The sequence below is a fragment of the Phaenicophaeus curvirostris genome, chromosome Z (genome assembly GCF_032191515.1).
Source record: "Phaenicophaeus curvirostris isolate KB17595 chromosome Z, BPBGC_Pcur_1.0, whole genome shotgun sequence".
NCBI classification, from domain to species: domain Eukaryota; kingdom Metazoa; phylum Chordata; class Aves; order Cuculiformes; family Cuculidae; genus Phaenicophaeus; species Phaenicophaeus curvirostris.
The window spans coordinates 55,422,766-55,438,754 of record NC_091431.1 but is presented as its reverse complement, the minus strand read 5'-3'; the positions used below and the strand labels follow the sequence as shown (position 1 = coordinate 55,438,754).

The 15,989-nt window shown below is 43.5% G+C and overlaps 1 protein-coding gene across 2 annotated transcripts in view; it reads right to left on the bottom strand.

Moving 5' to 3' along the window:
• Positions 1–12,534, bottom strand: part of ELOVL7 (ELOVL fatty acid elongase 7) — a 29,150-nt gene extending 16,616 nt beyond the window's left edge. Inside the window, exons 1-2 of one of the 2 annotated variants that reach the window (XM_069880233.1) lie at positions 12,452–12,474; positions 10,921–11,074 (exon numbers count right to left, since the gene is read on the bottom strand). The gene's annotated coding sequence lies outside the window, so the exon portion shown is untranslated. Of the gene's footprint in view, positions 1–10,920; positions 11,075–12,451 lie in introns of both variants that reach the window. The other variant, XM_069880232.1, reaches the window with a different exon arrangement.
• Between the last annotated feature and the right edge of the window lie 3,455 nt (positions 12,535–15,989).

The window sequence follows — 15,989 nt, the reverse complement described above, 5'->3', positions numbered from 1 at the left end:
TCACCTAGCCCTGTTGCACATATTGCATGACAACTTTCATCTACAAATCAAAATAAGGTTTCACTTATGATGTAATTATTTTTAGTGGTGCAACCTCACTTCCATTTGATAATGATACATCATCACTCTTATCAAAAACCTCCAGCAAAGAACTGATTTAGTATTTGGGCCATATCTGACTCAGGTTCATCTCCTTACCCAAAGGACTTAACAGATTCTCCTTTTTCCTCCTTGCTTATTATGTAACTAGAAAATTTTATGCAGCATTTCAATTTTTCTTTCAAGACCAGATGAGCTAAACTTTGGGTTACAGACTTTCACAAACCAAGAATCAAAGGCTGGATAGCAGTAACACAGTCCAGTGTTTTCAGCCATGCTACACAATCATGCTAACTCAAACACTCATTGCTCCCTACTCATTTCTCTACAAGTAAACATCTTTGTAATAATATGAGCTTTCACCCATTCTGTTTTATTTTCCTCTAGAGTACAGATAGTTCTGATAAATACACTTATTATTTACAGCTGCAGTGTTCCTAAAGTGCATGCAGATTATTAGTAATCTGATGTCTAATGACAGCAAAAGTTTGCATTTTATAAGATCAAAAATTGAATGAGCTTTCTACAGGACACTTCTTTTAAGATGAAGCATATGGAATGCAGATAAAAGCATCCTCATATCAACTATCAATAGGTTCCCAATATACCTGACAAAGGTCAGGCCACAAGCAAAACAGACTCAACTAACATTGCCAAGATTTGTGATCAGTCTAAAGCTCCTCTTCCTTCTCCTCTGTGTTACCATTACCCAAAGTCTTGATCATTCCTGAACGTCCAGGCAGGATAGCGTAGAATTTACTCCAGTTATAAGTAATACTGCTGGTATCTACGTGCCTGATTAAAGCCACTGATATCAAAATATGAGAAGGGGCATGAGTGAGACTGTCCTCATCCTTCAGCATAAAGCTGAGTCAGTGAGTTGGCTCCATCTTATCCTCATTAAGAGCTAATGCATATGAGTTAACTGCATGTGAGAATCTGATACATTCAATTAATTGCAATAGAATTAATTACAGTAGTTTGCTACCAAGAAGAATGATGTAAATATCCATTAAATAGTCACAGCTGGGGGCACTGCATGGAAGCTAAACAAGAAATGCAGAGCTAGACTTCAGCTTCAGGAGAAGACTTCTAAAACAAATAAGAATGAGATTTCCTACACAGGTAACATCTTGCTAATGTATGCAAAATGTAAAATAAAGCACACAAGCCTTCTTATTTCCAAAGATGTCTTATAACCAAGCAGTCATTGGCAATGTACCATTAGCTATCCAGCACTAGAGTAAAGTAAACATGGAAAAATTAGACCATAAATTTCCACCAGTGGTGGACAAAGATAGAGACGGTGCTGTCTTTTGTAACATGAAACAACAACAGAAAGGAGTTTCATAGGAAGGACAGACAAAAGTTGTAAATAATTACCTTCTGAACGCAATATTCACCTTAAAGAAGAGGTGACCAAGTAAAATGAAAAATATTCATCATTACCAAAGGAAGCGTATTTTTCTACAGTCACATGTTGCCTACAGCATACACTCAATTCAGCTACTGTCACTGTTGTTGCTGTGACAAAATGACATTGCAAAGTCAATGCAATTTTATGGAACTTATATTGCACAAGCTGAAATCTTGCTGGGTTCAGAACATTAGGAAGTAGTGACACTGATAACAGGGATACAGACTTGCAAGATATTATTTTGTTCAGCCTTTATACAGCAGTTTACAAAAGCCTGCTGCTACACCACACTCTCATGCTAATTATCATTGTTTTCCACCACCTCACATTTGCTCAGCCCACCCACGCTCTGGGCCCTAGGCCAATATCCTAGGCAGCAAAATAATGCATTCCTTCTGCTCTGATTTTGCTTGTGTTGCATTAGGCAGGCATAAATTTGAAAAGCAGTGGATCTAGAACTAACATCCTCCCTTTTCTCCCCTCTTTTTTTTTTAATCCACCATGTACCTTAGCAGACATGCTTTGAATATCAGCAACTGCATCCTCCCTAGGAGGCTCTTTTTAAGGGAAAATGGATCCAACGGTGTCAGCACCTTCTGCAACAACCCACACATTGCAACCATGAACTTTGGAAAGTCTGACAGAGGCAGCAGCTGCACGGTGAGAGAAGATGACAGAGCTTTATGGTGACAAAAGCAATTTGAAAGGAAATCTGCGCTAAGCATGTTTTTAAGTTCAAGTATCGAAACACTCCCCTACTCAAGGAAGTATGTTGACAGCATCGCAAGAAAAGCTGTTGTTCCCAAGCTCAGTATTAGAATATCAACTACTATTGCAAATGTGCTTTTTAGAGTCCTCCAGGAAGCTACTATGCTGCCACATCCTAAATCTTTCCGCTCCAGAACTGGTAATTTGTACAGCTGCAGCTGGAGATTCCAAATCACTGAGGGATATGCAATGAGATATAAAGGCCTTGGGCTTCTGGATTTCTTTGTTGTTGTTTAAATCAACATTCTGCAGCATGATGAAAGGTCTAGTTAATCACTGCAAAACACACTCATGAGTATTAGTGTCAGGCTACCCACAAAGGCACATCATTGTGTCGTTTGTAGACTTAGGCTTCTCAGCCAGAACTACTAAACTGAGCAGTAAGAATATGAACGGACTTCTGATTTCTCCTGACACTGTTCTTTCTCCTGTGTCCCAAAGAAGATCTTCATTTTAGAAAAGGGAAAGAAATAGTTTATACTTGACCAGAGTTACTGCAGAAGTGAAATATAGTTTCAGAAACAGAGATGAGGGGGAAAAGCCAGATGTCTCCCAGTAAGTGCCTGTTGTAATCTGTACTCAAGGCAGGAATCAGAGGGGTGGAGAACAGACAGTAAATAAACGCCTGAGCATTAGGGACAGCTGGAGGAAAAGTCCCTGCAGACTCATCCTTCAGTCAAAAGTTGCACTGTGCTTATACTTCAAGTCCAGGGATAAAGACATGGAAATCAGCATACTATAAAATCCTCTTTGATTCTGTTTGAAATTTGAGTAAGCTTTTGGATACCGTTTAGACAATCTTGGATGTTGCTTGCACTGCTTACTTGCTGATAATTTTACACAGCATCCTTCCCTTCTGAGGTGACTACACCCCTTGGGGGTGATCCAGTTTGACAGAGGCAGGGCACACAGAGTGGACACGAGAAAGGGAGCACCTTCGCTTTGACACAGTATTAATGGTAGTTCCAGAAACGCAAGGTACGTTTGCTGGGCAGGTACCCTTCTAAGGACTATACAGCTATTGGACTTCCAAAAGGTTCCTGTGAAAGCCCTAGGGGTCAGGTCTCAACAAAAAGTATGGAATAGGAACATTCGTAGTTGCCTACAAGCATTAGAAAGAGGAAACATCCAGTCAAGGTGACCCAGGACAAGCAAAGGCCTACAGAGACAAAAGAAATAGGTTGCTCTGAGGATAAAGCAATGCTGTATGGGACACTATTCAGAGGACAGTCCAACCTCAAAAGCTTACGTGAAAACAAAACTCTCCATCACCTAAAAATATTAACCAGCTTAATTAGCGAAAGTGTTATACAACTTTTGTTTTACTCAGATCTTGTTATAAAACCCCAATTTTAAAAATATATCAGTTCTTTGTTCAATTTCCAAGCAATCAACACGCAGGAGTTTGCATAAAACAAAATGCGAAGTAAAGGCTGATATTATGGGCAAAATATATTAATGATATTACACAGCTGTAAAGGTTTACTTCAGCTCCAGACCTAGTCATCTAGACTTTAGTTCCCTCACTAAGAGGAGTTTTTAGAAGTCTTCATTATTTCACACTTCCAGAAAGCTCAAGAACAGTCTACATGCATTAAGCAGGCTGTGAGCTGGTAACAACAGAGCTTTTTAAAATCAGCTTAAAATGTCAAACGATAACTTAATGGAAGAACAGAATGGAATGCTACATTAATGCACAGGTTTAATTACAGGCATGTTGCAAGGATTTTTCATCTTCTATGGTATTTTCCACTACTACAATAAAATGTAGTTTTTACTGTCTTTCAAAGCATTTAGAGACCACCCAGGACAAGATATTGCTGCATTTAAAAATAGATCAGACCAGCCTGACAGTGCTTGGGGACAAACCAGCTACATCGGGCCAAGTCAACCACAACAATATTTTTCCGCTTTCCAATCCTGAAAGATTGCCAGATAGAAATAGCTCAAAATAGGTACCCCATCAACATGTCCATTACGCAGTGGATGTGCTACACCAGAGTAACATAGGAGACAATAATACTTCCAGCACAGAGTATTGGCAGGCAGCAAAGTACTCAGTCTAATACTAATGTTGCTGTAAAACACCAGCAAACAAGAAACAGACAAGTGCCTAATAGTCTACTCAGCATAAAGAAGAGGAAAAGAGATGAAAACTGGAATGTCTCCAGTACAGAGAAAGACTAGGCTTATATATAACTATGGACTTCAGTTATCAAAAATGTCTCAGATAGCATTTTTCAGGCATGGGGTTTACTCCTTTGCAGAAAAGGTCAGTATGTTTGGTTAGCTTTTTGCATGGAGCACTCAGTCACCAGACAAAAAGGAGCACCTTTTCCACCAGTTAACACAACAAAGCTGTGAACGAAACCAAAGTGGCGAGTGCCAGTTCAATATTCCAGTTACTGTGCAAAACCACCAGGCCACACACACCACTGTCTGGACCTGAAGAAACACCACAGCCTTTATCACCCAAGGAGGTTTCTACGCATTGTGGTTTGTCTCCCCTCTTTCTCTTTTACCTTGCCTCAAGATGATTTTATTGTTTGCACTCAAACCAAGGAATTTGCTTTCATTGTGCTGGTTTTGGCTAGGATAGAGTTAATTTTCATTGTAGAGGCTGGTATGGACCTATATTTTGGATTTGTGCTGGAAACAGTGTTGATACAGGGATGTTTTCACTGTCACTGAGCAGTGCTTACACAGGGTCAAGACATTTTCTGCTTCTCACCCCACCCCACAGTAAGTAAGATGAGGGTGCCCTAGGAGCTCAGAGGGAACACAGCTGGGACAGCTGACCTCAACTGACCAGGGATACTCCACATATATATATATATTCAGCATATAAAACTTGGGGAAGGAGGAGGATGTGGGGATCTTCAGAATTACAGCGTTTGCCTTCTCACGTAATCATTATGCTCAAAGGAGCCTTGCCTTATTGGAGATGGCACACCTGCCTGCCAGTGGGAAGTAGTGAAGGAATTCCTTGTTTTGCTTTGCTTTGTGCACGACTTTCGCTTTACCCATCAAACCATCTTTATCTCAACCCACAAGTTTTCTCGCTTTCGCCCTTCTGACTGTCTCTACCATCCCACCTGTGGGGAATGAGCAAGCCGCTATGTGGGGCTTAGTTGTCAGTTGAGTTTAAATCATGACATCCATATACATTTTATAGCTGCAGGTTCACCCAGCTGACTATATCCAAAAAGCGTGATGCTTCCCTACTGACTGGACCTTGTCTCACTGCTGATGTCTCAACAAGTGAGCCAATATCATATAATTTCCTCTATAAAAGCAGTTCTCTTGCTTATCACAAAAGTCTGTCTAGAGTCAATTAAATTTTGTCCGATGCTCATACACCTTGGATGAGTAACTGATGGCATGCAATCACAGTTCACAAGGATGTTATCTCCAGTATAAAAGCAAGAACACTAAATTGCACAATTCCCACTTCAGAGACAACTTTTAATCTCAGACTTTTAAATGTGGTTCAAACAGGGTACCTAAGCAGTTCAGTTTTAAAATACAGTAGCAGCCTCATTTCGACAGATTGGGAAAAACTCTGGATCAAACAAGAACTCAGCATGGTCAAGTCTATGTTCAGGAGTCTTTTTCCCCCCTAACTTTCAGATAAGCTTTCCTAATTGATTGACTGCAGTTTATGAGAAGCAGTTTCAGGATAACTTTAAATTCACCTGGGGGATTTTTCACTCCATAACATTTCAAATATTCATTAAAGGACCGGCTGAAGGGAGGCACAGAGAGCTCCACCGGCTCCTCAGCACTGCATGCCCTCCTCCCAACGTTCTATCTTTTCCCTTCTCCAAAATAGAAGAGTTATGTTCATGGTTATTAGTTAAAAATGAATGGACTTCCTAGACACCAGAACTACACATAAAGCTATTTACAGCCTTGCCTTACTGTTTATTACTTCTTCATGTGAAAACAAGCCCAAGCAGACTCCTCCTTGGTCTGCCTTGGTACAGAACTAAAGGCACAGAACAATGTTGTTGGCACAGTAGTAATAAAGAAAGTGACCAAAGGAATTAACATCTGTAACAAAGCTTCAGAGGAACACAGCTCACAAGTAGTTTTGTGAAAGGTTTAATTTTGAAATTGACAGTGAAAACTAAGCTTACTCCACTGGCGTCTTGTACAGCTTTTGTAAATACATCTCAGTGCACAAGAGACAAGGGTGAACAGGGCACTTCCAAAGTGCATTACAATAATTTCATTAAGCTTGTCAGACACATTCTGTACAGTTAAAACTTCAAAAGTGAATATTTTATTTCAGGACTGAAATGAAAAGCTTCAGAGCTCTGACTACAAAAGTGATTAAAGAATGTGTTTAATCCAGATATTTCCAATTGTGAATTTACACATACAACGAAGAGATTGTAGTAGATGCTGTAAATGCAAATACTATAGAATATATTCAATGAACCTGAATCTAAGTAATATTTCCATGCTGGTCACCCCTATGTATTTCTAATGCCACATGGAAAAATACAGCAATATTTACTTAACAGAATAAATGAGCACATGTGATACACTTCATGCTTCAGCCAATACCTTTTCATTAAAACAATAAAAAAAAAAATTACAAAAAGAAAACAACTGAAAATATTGTCTGTAAATTCTTCCCAAAAAAATCCCAGACATATTTGACAAATCTGGTGTGTCAAAACCTAACTAAACAGAAAAAATTTCCAACCCCCTCAAAAAAATAATCTTTTCTCCTCTACCAGTGACATTTCTAAATCAAGAAGTTTTTCCTTCCCAGTTGCCTTACATTCTGCTCAGGTACACGTCAAAAAACATCAGCCTCAACTTCTGGTAATAATTTCCAGGCACTTAACTTTTTAACAGAGCAGACAAAACCCAATTAAAAAAAAAATAAAACCTACTTGTCACCTCAAATAACTTTCCTGAAAGAAAGGGCATGGTATCAACATGAACCAAACCCATGTTGTAAAGGCGTTTTGTGTCTTGGTTTTAAGCCTTTTCAGGACTGATGGTACAATGCACATAATTTCCAAATCAACAAACTGATCTTTGTGTTTCAGACTCCAGCAAGATTTGTCCCCTTCTTTTGTTAGAAAACAAAGAATAAAAGGAATAGAGTTATTCTTAGTAAGCTATGTTTTTATCTCAGACATACCATAAACCCGGAATGCCACCACCGTGATACAAACATTCTCCTGAATTCCTGTAGAAATTTTTGCATTGTACATACTATTCCTTTGTACAGGGTTTTGCAGTGCACCACACAAGTTATGCTCATATTCAAACACATTTGGTGAGGTACTGCTTTTGAAAAAAAACCAAACTTTGAATAGAGTCTCCAGGTGAGGGGCCCAATGTGCAAGGCACCATATCTATATAAAAGATAATCCAAATTACAAAGAATTCACCATACAATGAAACACATGCAGGTAACATGTAAGAACTCATAAAGCTGCTAAAAGCAGCTTCTCTTGAGCATAGCTTGCTCAAACGTAGCAAGTCTGACTGTTTCCAAGTTTGCAATTATAAGAGCACTTTTAATAGTTGCAAAGTCATTTTAATCAACCTTTCTCTTTGTTACTCATACCAGTTCCACATTACCCTGGACTTGTGCTAGATCAAATGTTTTTTTCTGGCTGCATAATAAAACAGATTAGGAAGCATATTCAGGGTGGAAGAGATAGCCTTACAGAAAAGGAAAGGGTATTTTAACTTAGACCAGCTCCTCAGTGCTTTTCAGCACCAGCCTTCACCAGGGGTTACACCAGCACCACAGAAAGGTGACAAAGGGCAAAAGCACTCAGGGCAAAAGAAATGCTAGTGAAACTGCAACATCAGCTTAAATCATGCTCTCACTCATGAGCATAGCGGAGATACAATTTGGTATTTGCTCTTTTCACCATGGCGAGACATACAGCCCTGACACTGTTAAAGGGGAGCATTGTGAGTATCATTGCTCTTGTCAAATGAGACAATTCATAGAGTTTACTGACACCTATATTTGTCCTCCTTGTGACGTCTGTGCAGCTCTGTGGGTGGAACTCTGAGCTTACTTTAGCTCACAGGCTGCACAGTCTTTACAAGCTGTTTTTAAGATACCAGTTTTGTGTGCTAGCTCAGGATTTCAAAGTTAAAATTCTGTGAAGATTTAGTTCCTCAGATTCTGATCCAGAACCAAGATAACAACCAGGACATTTTTACACTTGTGGTGCTCCAAATTGTGGATTTTTCTTGCGTTACCCAATTTATGAACTACTTATAGGTCTTCTCTAGTCAACGTTTTCAGTGATAAAACATCTTGTGCAAACATCGTAAGCAGACATAAACAGGAAAATCAGTGCAGTAAAAAGAAAATTAAAAATCAAGAAATGCATCAACAGGCACATTGCAAGCAGTTTACAGCATTAATTTAGTAAAAAAGGAAACAAAAAATGAAAAACCTATACCACATTTCCAATTCAATGGTCAGCATTAAACACTGAAATGAAAGACAGGTAAAGGAAACTAACATATACTTACGTATTTAATTTCAGCTGCAATAATTTTGTAGTTTTTGGATTTCAACTAAGATTCTTTTTTTCTGTCTGATACTTAACTGCCATATCACTTGCAACTTTGCAAAACTTCTTATAAATTGATCATGTACCGAGAGGCTACAGTAAAGAAAACTACTGGCTTTCATGTTCTTGCCTTTTAAAGGAGCTATGCTATAAAAGTACAATCAGGCTTACAAAATGAATTATTTATTTGGTTAATGCTTTTGTTCTATTAATCTGATAATTCAAAGGAGTAAAAGGGTAACTTTTCATCTTTCAGGCCTTTGCCCTCTAAATGCAGCACTGAACCTGGGTACTTGAGAGAGGCCCTGGGCAAGCACAACCTGCTGCCTGGCACTGCTCAACACAGCAAAGGAACTATTCAACTTTTTAATAACAAGTACAATAATTTGAAGTGAACATAAACATGCTAAATCTAAACTTAAAACAAGCGTGAAACTTCCGTGGCACACTTTAGATCTATTTTACAGCAACAATTATTCTTAATTTTGGAGAAGTCTTTGTTCGAGTTTCCCAGTGCTTACTTAGCTTGCACCCCACTCCACCCTGGGGCAGCTTCCAAGCATAGAGATCTTCCTCCTACTCAAAAAGGGCCAAACAGAACTGCTGTTTGAAGTGTCCATAAATTGCAGTAGAGAAAAATGTAATCAAATCTGTCAGTTCTCGAACTTAATATATACCTGGGCAATGGGGAAACAGTTAAGACACTGCACCTGTGTGTGCTGCCTGCTGTGACCTTGGAAAAGAACACCAGAAGAGTGAAGAGCTGCAGGGAGAGACAGAGGAATAGTTAGAAGAATGGAGTATTTCTTCCTTTTCAGCCACCCAAGGCTTTGTAAAGTAGCTTAAAGCTTCAGACATCCACTAGCCTGAGGTCAATGCAAGTGTTGGGCTATAAAATTATTTTTATAAAGTCACGCTGTGCCACTGAAGAAGGCAACACCCCATTCATTCAGCCTTGCCTGTGTATCAGAGCTCTACTACCCGTACTTTACAAATGGTCTTTAATCCTCTTCAAACAAAGTAAGTCAGATGAGTTTCACACATAGTCGGGAGCTAATTATCTCATTTTGGCTGGAACAGACCAGGAAGCTCACATGAGCCTTCACCAGGAGAACCACAGGGCGGCGGCCTCCAACAGTCATGCTGAGGCAGAGAGGCACCTGGGAGGGAGAGATGCCACCTGAAGTCTGCGAGGTTAGATCCAAAGTATGACAAACACAATTTCACAAGCAGCTAATGAAGATCTAGGATGGGATCCCGCCTCCCTTTCATCTCCTACATCTGAGCAGAGCCTTCCCTCACTGCTCACATGCCACCTGTGCCCATTGCACACACTTCTCACCCCTCTGCCTCACTCCACGTCTGCCCACGCCTCCAGAAATCTGTGTGTTAGGCAACTGGGCAGAGGCAGCCAGAGGAGGAGATTAGGTAAGCATTAACTCAGAAGCACCAGGTAGAAGTAGACTGAAGAGGAAGAACAGGAGTCCAAGGTAGGGGCAAAAAAAAAAAGTTTCCCTGTTTACTGCAGCAAAGCAAAACAAAGCCAGGAAGGGCACAGAATGGCTAAAGGAGCACACTCAGTAAAGGCCATCAAGTCACGTCAGGATACAGAAATGTACCTGGCTAATTCTTTTATGAGTTCTTTTATAGGTATGTAATCAGTTGACAAATATTTCGTAGTATTTGCTGAGCTTCATGACCAGTTAAATCCCATTTGGCGGGTATTGCTTGATTAATGTTGTAGCACCTTTCCCAACACATCCCATGAATATTGCTTCCTGCACCATAACATGCCTCACTCCACTAGTAATTAAATACTACTTAATAGAAAGTTTATCAGCACATTGTAATAAGATACCATAAAGCTGCCTTATTCCCCACACTTGCAACAGAGGTGCTGCCTAGGAAGACTTTACACCTGTGTCTGGCTAGGTTTTCATATTCTAGGTCTTTGTACTTTTTCTTCAAGCAAACATGTAAATACAAGTGCTCCCGTTCCTCAGTGAAGCATTTTCAGAATACGTCCACGCTGCCCAACACTGTGCCAATAAAAAATGCTGTTACCTCTACCTGAGGCAGCTCCAAGGCAGCTTGAGTGCTTCCCAGGCAGCACCCCAGATGCCAAGCAGCAGAGTAAGTCAGGCAGTACACTGTTCCCAGGCTGCTCCCAACAACCAGAAAAACTAGTTCAAACTTCTCCCACATAGCAATGTTCTGTACAGACCTACACACAGGTGTGAGAAGGGCAGAGTTAAAATGGAGTAAGAAAGAGGGTATCCATACACAGCTGTAATGTTTCTGATTTGTTTGTTAGTTATCTTGATTTCCTACACAATCAAGCAAAGAAATAAATAAGAGTTGGTCTGCACCCTCAGTATGCCTTTTCAGGCGTCACTGAGAGTTATTGTAGTGGCAACAACACCCAAACCCCTATTAATGTATTTAAAACATATTTTAAAATTAACTATCGACGTGCTTACAGCACTCAACATCCATGGCATCCACAGTCACAAAGGGCTGGCCCCATGTAGCCTGGTTAGCCGTGCAGACACGAACCCACCTGCTTCCTCAGCTCATGCCTCACTGCTGCTGCAGATGAGGGAAGGATCCACCTCACAAGGCAGCAGAGGAGACTCGCCTCCTCCGAGAAGGAAGGCAGCAAGCCAGACAGCTGCCCCATTTTCAGCCTGCCAGACAGCCCCTGACTAGACATCAACCCTCTGGCCCTACATCTTAATATCATCATCTTAAGCATGTGGGGCACACCTCTCCCCTGGCTCCCCTCGCTGTTGGCCCCTGCGCAGAAAGAAGCCTCTGTTTCTCGATGCCTGGGATCACTCTTCTCTCTGGGGGTCGTGTGGGGGGGAAAAGCATTTTAGAAGAACAAGAAGGCCCTTAGGCAGCCTCCTGTGCGCGAAGGAGCCCACCCTCATGCCTCATCCTCGGCGAGACTTGTTCTTCAGGATGGGAAGATCAGGTCAGCGTGTTCAGAGGGAAAGGCGCAGTGGGATGCAGGCGGGTCTGGACAAACAGGTCCCGCGGGGTTGGGGGACACAGCCAAGAGCTGGGGAGGCGGGCGGAGCAGGGTGCGAGGAAAAAGCGGGGGGCTGGGGGCAGAGGAGCCGCGGGAACAGCCTGGGGACCCGGCTACCCGCAGCTCTGGGTGGAACTGGACGACCTCTGAGGTCCCTTCCAACCCAAACTGCTCTACGAGTCTGTGGCTCTATAAAAGGGCTTGGCCTCTCTTCTTCAACTCGCCTGTGCACTCCCCTCCGGCTCCTTGCCTCTTCTTTTGAGTCAGGGTTATCCTCTCCCTGCCAAGCATCTCAAAAGCCCTAGTTTAGAGCGTCCCGTGGACTGAAGCGACAGGCGAACGAAGAGGGAGCGCCTGCTTAGGACTCTACGAGAAGCACAGCTGGATGCAAGCGCGGGGCGAGCACAGCTGGATGCAAGCGCGGGGGGCGTGAGCGCGAGCAGCGCGGTCTGGGGCAAGGTGAGCAGGAGCATCCCTGCCCGGAGGAGCCTGGGGGGACCCGCGCAGGGACGCAGTAGGAGCCCGTTCCCCGTTCCCCCCATCCCAGCCCGGACCCCGCGGCCCCACCTGTCCGTGCATCCGCCGGGCACCGACTTCCCGGCGGGAGGGAAGGAGGGAGAAAGGGAGGGAGGGGAAGAGGGGAGGGAGGGACGAAGCAGGGGTGGGAGGGGGCGCCCCGGGGCGCCCCGCCCCGCGGTGTCCGCGCTCGGGGGGCGGAGCGGGGCTGTGGGCGCTAGCGGCACCGGCTGCCGCCTCGGTCCCGGGTTGCGGTAACCCGGGGGGTTCTCCGGACCCGGGAGAGCGCGGGGCTCCTCTCTTCAAAGCTGCCGCGGACGGAGATAACGCGTCCCGGTGACCCCCGTGCAGAGGAGCACAAGGAAGGCGGTGGGGAACTCTTAAGCAGGCGCTCCCTTCTCTTTCGTCTGTCGCTTCAGTCCACAGAAAGCTCTGAATTACAGCTTTCTGAGATGGTTAGCATGGGGATGGTAGTCTGAGTCAAAAGAAGAGGCAAAAACAGCGAGCAGAGAGGGAGCGTAAAGGCAAATTGAAGAAAAGATGCAAAGTCCTTTTATAGAATCATAGAATCATAGAGTAGTTTGGGTTGAGGACCTTAAAGATCATCTAGTTGTCCCCTTGCCATGGGCAGGGACACTTCCCACCAGCCCAGGCTGCCCAAGGCCCCATCCAACCTGGCCTTGAACACCCCCAGGGATGGGGCATCTACAGCTTCCCTGGGCAACCTGTGCCAGGGCCTCACCACCCTCATGGTGAAGAAATTCTTCCTTACATCTAGTCTAAATATGCCCCTTTCCAGTTTATACCCGCTGCCCCTCGTCCTATCACTACAAGGCTTTGGGTTGGAAGGGACCTTAAAGAACATCTAGTTCTAACACCACTGTGACAGGCAGGGGTGTGTCCCACTAGATCACGCTGCCCATTTATGATGTGCAGAAAGCACAGAGAAGCGTAAGATGAAGGGACTCTGAGCCTATGCTGCAAATTAATGTATAGGCGATGTGTACATGCAAAAGGGGCCTCTGGGTTGGAAGATAGTGAAAAGCTCAAACCAGGCGTTTGAGACCACAAAAGGCAAAACCAGCATAGAAAGCTCGTTACGAATGTGGAAATATTATGCCAAGCTGAAAAGCAGGTGTTGCGGTAGGTATGAAGTAACATACCTTGTGACAGAGATCCTGCAGAAACTCCACATCAGTAAGCAATGGGCTAGGCTGGAGATTAGGAGGCAGAGCTTGAGCTATTGGATTTGCTTCATGCTTCTGTTGGAACTGCTAGGATCATGAGGGCGGAACAAATCCCCAGGCTTTTGGAAGGGCATCTTAATAAGACTACTGGATTTGGCCAGAACAGATATATAGAAGTATGGTAATACATTGAGCAATATTGTACATCTTACCTAGGATGGGATAATAAAACAAAACTAAACAAAACACCTCTTTTCCTCTCACCCTTATTTCTCAGAAGCTGCAACATATTAATTTCTTTTTTTTTTTTTGGTCCAAAACTACTTTTTTCTAAAACATCAGCCAAGAAAAACAACAAACAGACCTTAGGAACTAGCACACCCCTACTCAGAGAGAGCCCTTGGGAGCCTTAAGACCAGTAAGCCTTGACTTGTCCAGAAGGATGTGGCTATGCAGCTCAGCAAGCAACTAATACTCCTCATGTGTTGTAATGTCTATTTTGCTATGCCTGATAGGGCTGCCTTGGCTGAGGCAAAATAGGACACTGTGGTGCATAATAACAAAAAGTAAGTAGGTCACCTGTAGACTTCAAAACGCAAGACTGTTGTCATTATTGGAAAAAAATAGCAACAATTACCAGAAGCAAGCTAACAGCTCCAACACGTTTGATGTCAACAGTGTTAGCAACAACAGCTTTCCCCTATTTGGAGCCCCATAAAGAAAGTAAATGGCCTCGTCTTCCATGCACTTCAGAAGCAAAGGTAATGCGAATTGTCAAGCATTTCTGTGAAGGTTGGGAGAGGACAGAAATAGTGGTTGACCGGCTCATGGCAGGTAAATTATTAACATGCAGCAGGCGAAAGGCAGCATGAAGGAGACAGCTGTGCCCTGCACACACAAAGAAATCAGAGACACACACAGGAAGCCAGAGGTATTTACATTGTAAAAGAAGCAGCTAGCAGCAACCATTTTTTTTCAGTGCTTAGTGTGTTAAAGCTGCACATGAGATTTGCTGTAAATTTAAGTAATATTTTAAGTTCCTTATGTTCACATTCTACGAACAGGGCAAGAGGGAAATGGATATGGAAGATGGAGACAGCTCTATGGATTTTACAAGGTGCTGAAAACTTAACTCCAGGACTACACTGAATAAAGAACAATGTTTGCCATGAATACAGCTAACCAATGCTTTCCCTTATTTTACTGCCTTACGAGAAATAGCAGAGGCGCTACTTTTCTACTGAATAAAGGGTGTTTGGACTGTCATTCTGTTGATGAGATGCTGTTTCAGAGTCTTTCAGCGATACATGCTCCCTAGGACTGCATTTGATGCCTGAAGGACTGATCAGGAGGAGAATCACAGGAGCTGCTCCTGCCAGCCTGTCGATGGAATGGCTTAGTGGTTTGGGGGTGTTGACCCCAAAGTGAAGGGACTAATGGAGTTCTCTGAGGGAGTGCAAGAGGCTGCATGTACGGTAGAGGCAGAAGATGCAGGCAGTAAAGAATGACCGAGGCTGTGCAGGTAAACCCAGGCCACCTTAAATTCCTCATTAGGGGGTTACTGGATGCCTTAGAGGTTATGTCTCTCAGGGAAAGGTTTAAGGTGCCATGGAGTTTGGCCTGCATACACCCCCGAGTGTGGTGGATGTGCTGACTTGGATGGAGAGGCTGGACAGCAGAGTGACTTGGGAGCTGGGGTGGGCTGACTTGGGCAGCAGCAGGAGAGTTGAGCAGGCCAGCCACCTGCCTCAAACCAGGGGGAATCCCCAACAATTCTCTGGCATGTTGGGTTGAGCCAGTGGCCCTGAACTGAACAACCAGTGATGAATGGAAGTTGTGCTGAGGGTGCCTTGGGTGTTCCTACGTGGACGGTTCACCAAACACTCAGGAAACGTGTGGAACAGCTCGTAAGGACCCCATAGCTTGCTCCACACCACCACAGTCTGAAGTCACTGAGGAGGTGACCAGCCTCCTGCCTTCAGCTGGAGCGCCAGGACCCTGCCTCTCAATTTTGACTGGGGTGCTGGGTCCCAGCTGGGCAGAGGAGACACAGAAGCAACGTGCACGAGAAAGAGTTTTGTTGGGAGTGCTGGTTGCAGGTGTAGCCAGAGTCCATGAGAATACATGAAGCAGTCCTCACAGCTTGTTCACAAAGTCACATAAGGCTTAAGGCCAACTGCCTGAACCACGTCCCAGCCCAGCATGTCAAACAAGGCAAGGCTCTGTGGAGCACCTGGCAAATTGATCATATCAGTCCTTTAAAAATATCCCATGGAAAGAGATGTATTCTGGTAGGAGCAGAGGTGGTGTCAGGACTCGCTATGGCTACAGCTTCTAGTGCTGCTGATGCTGATCAAATGGTTCAAGTGCTGAAAGAATGGTTTGGTGTTCTACTTCTCTTA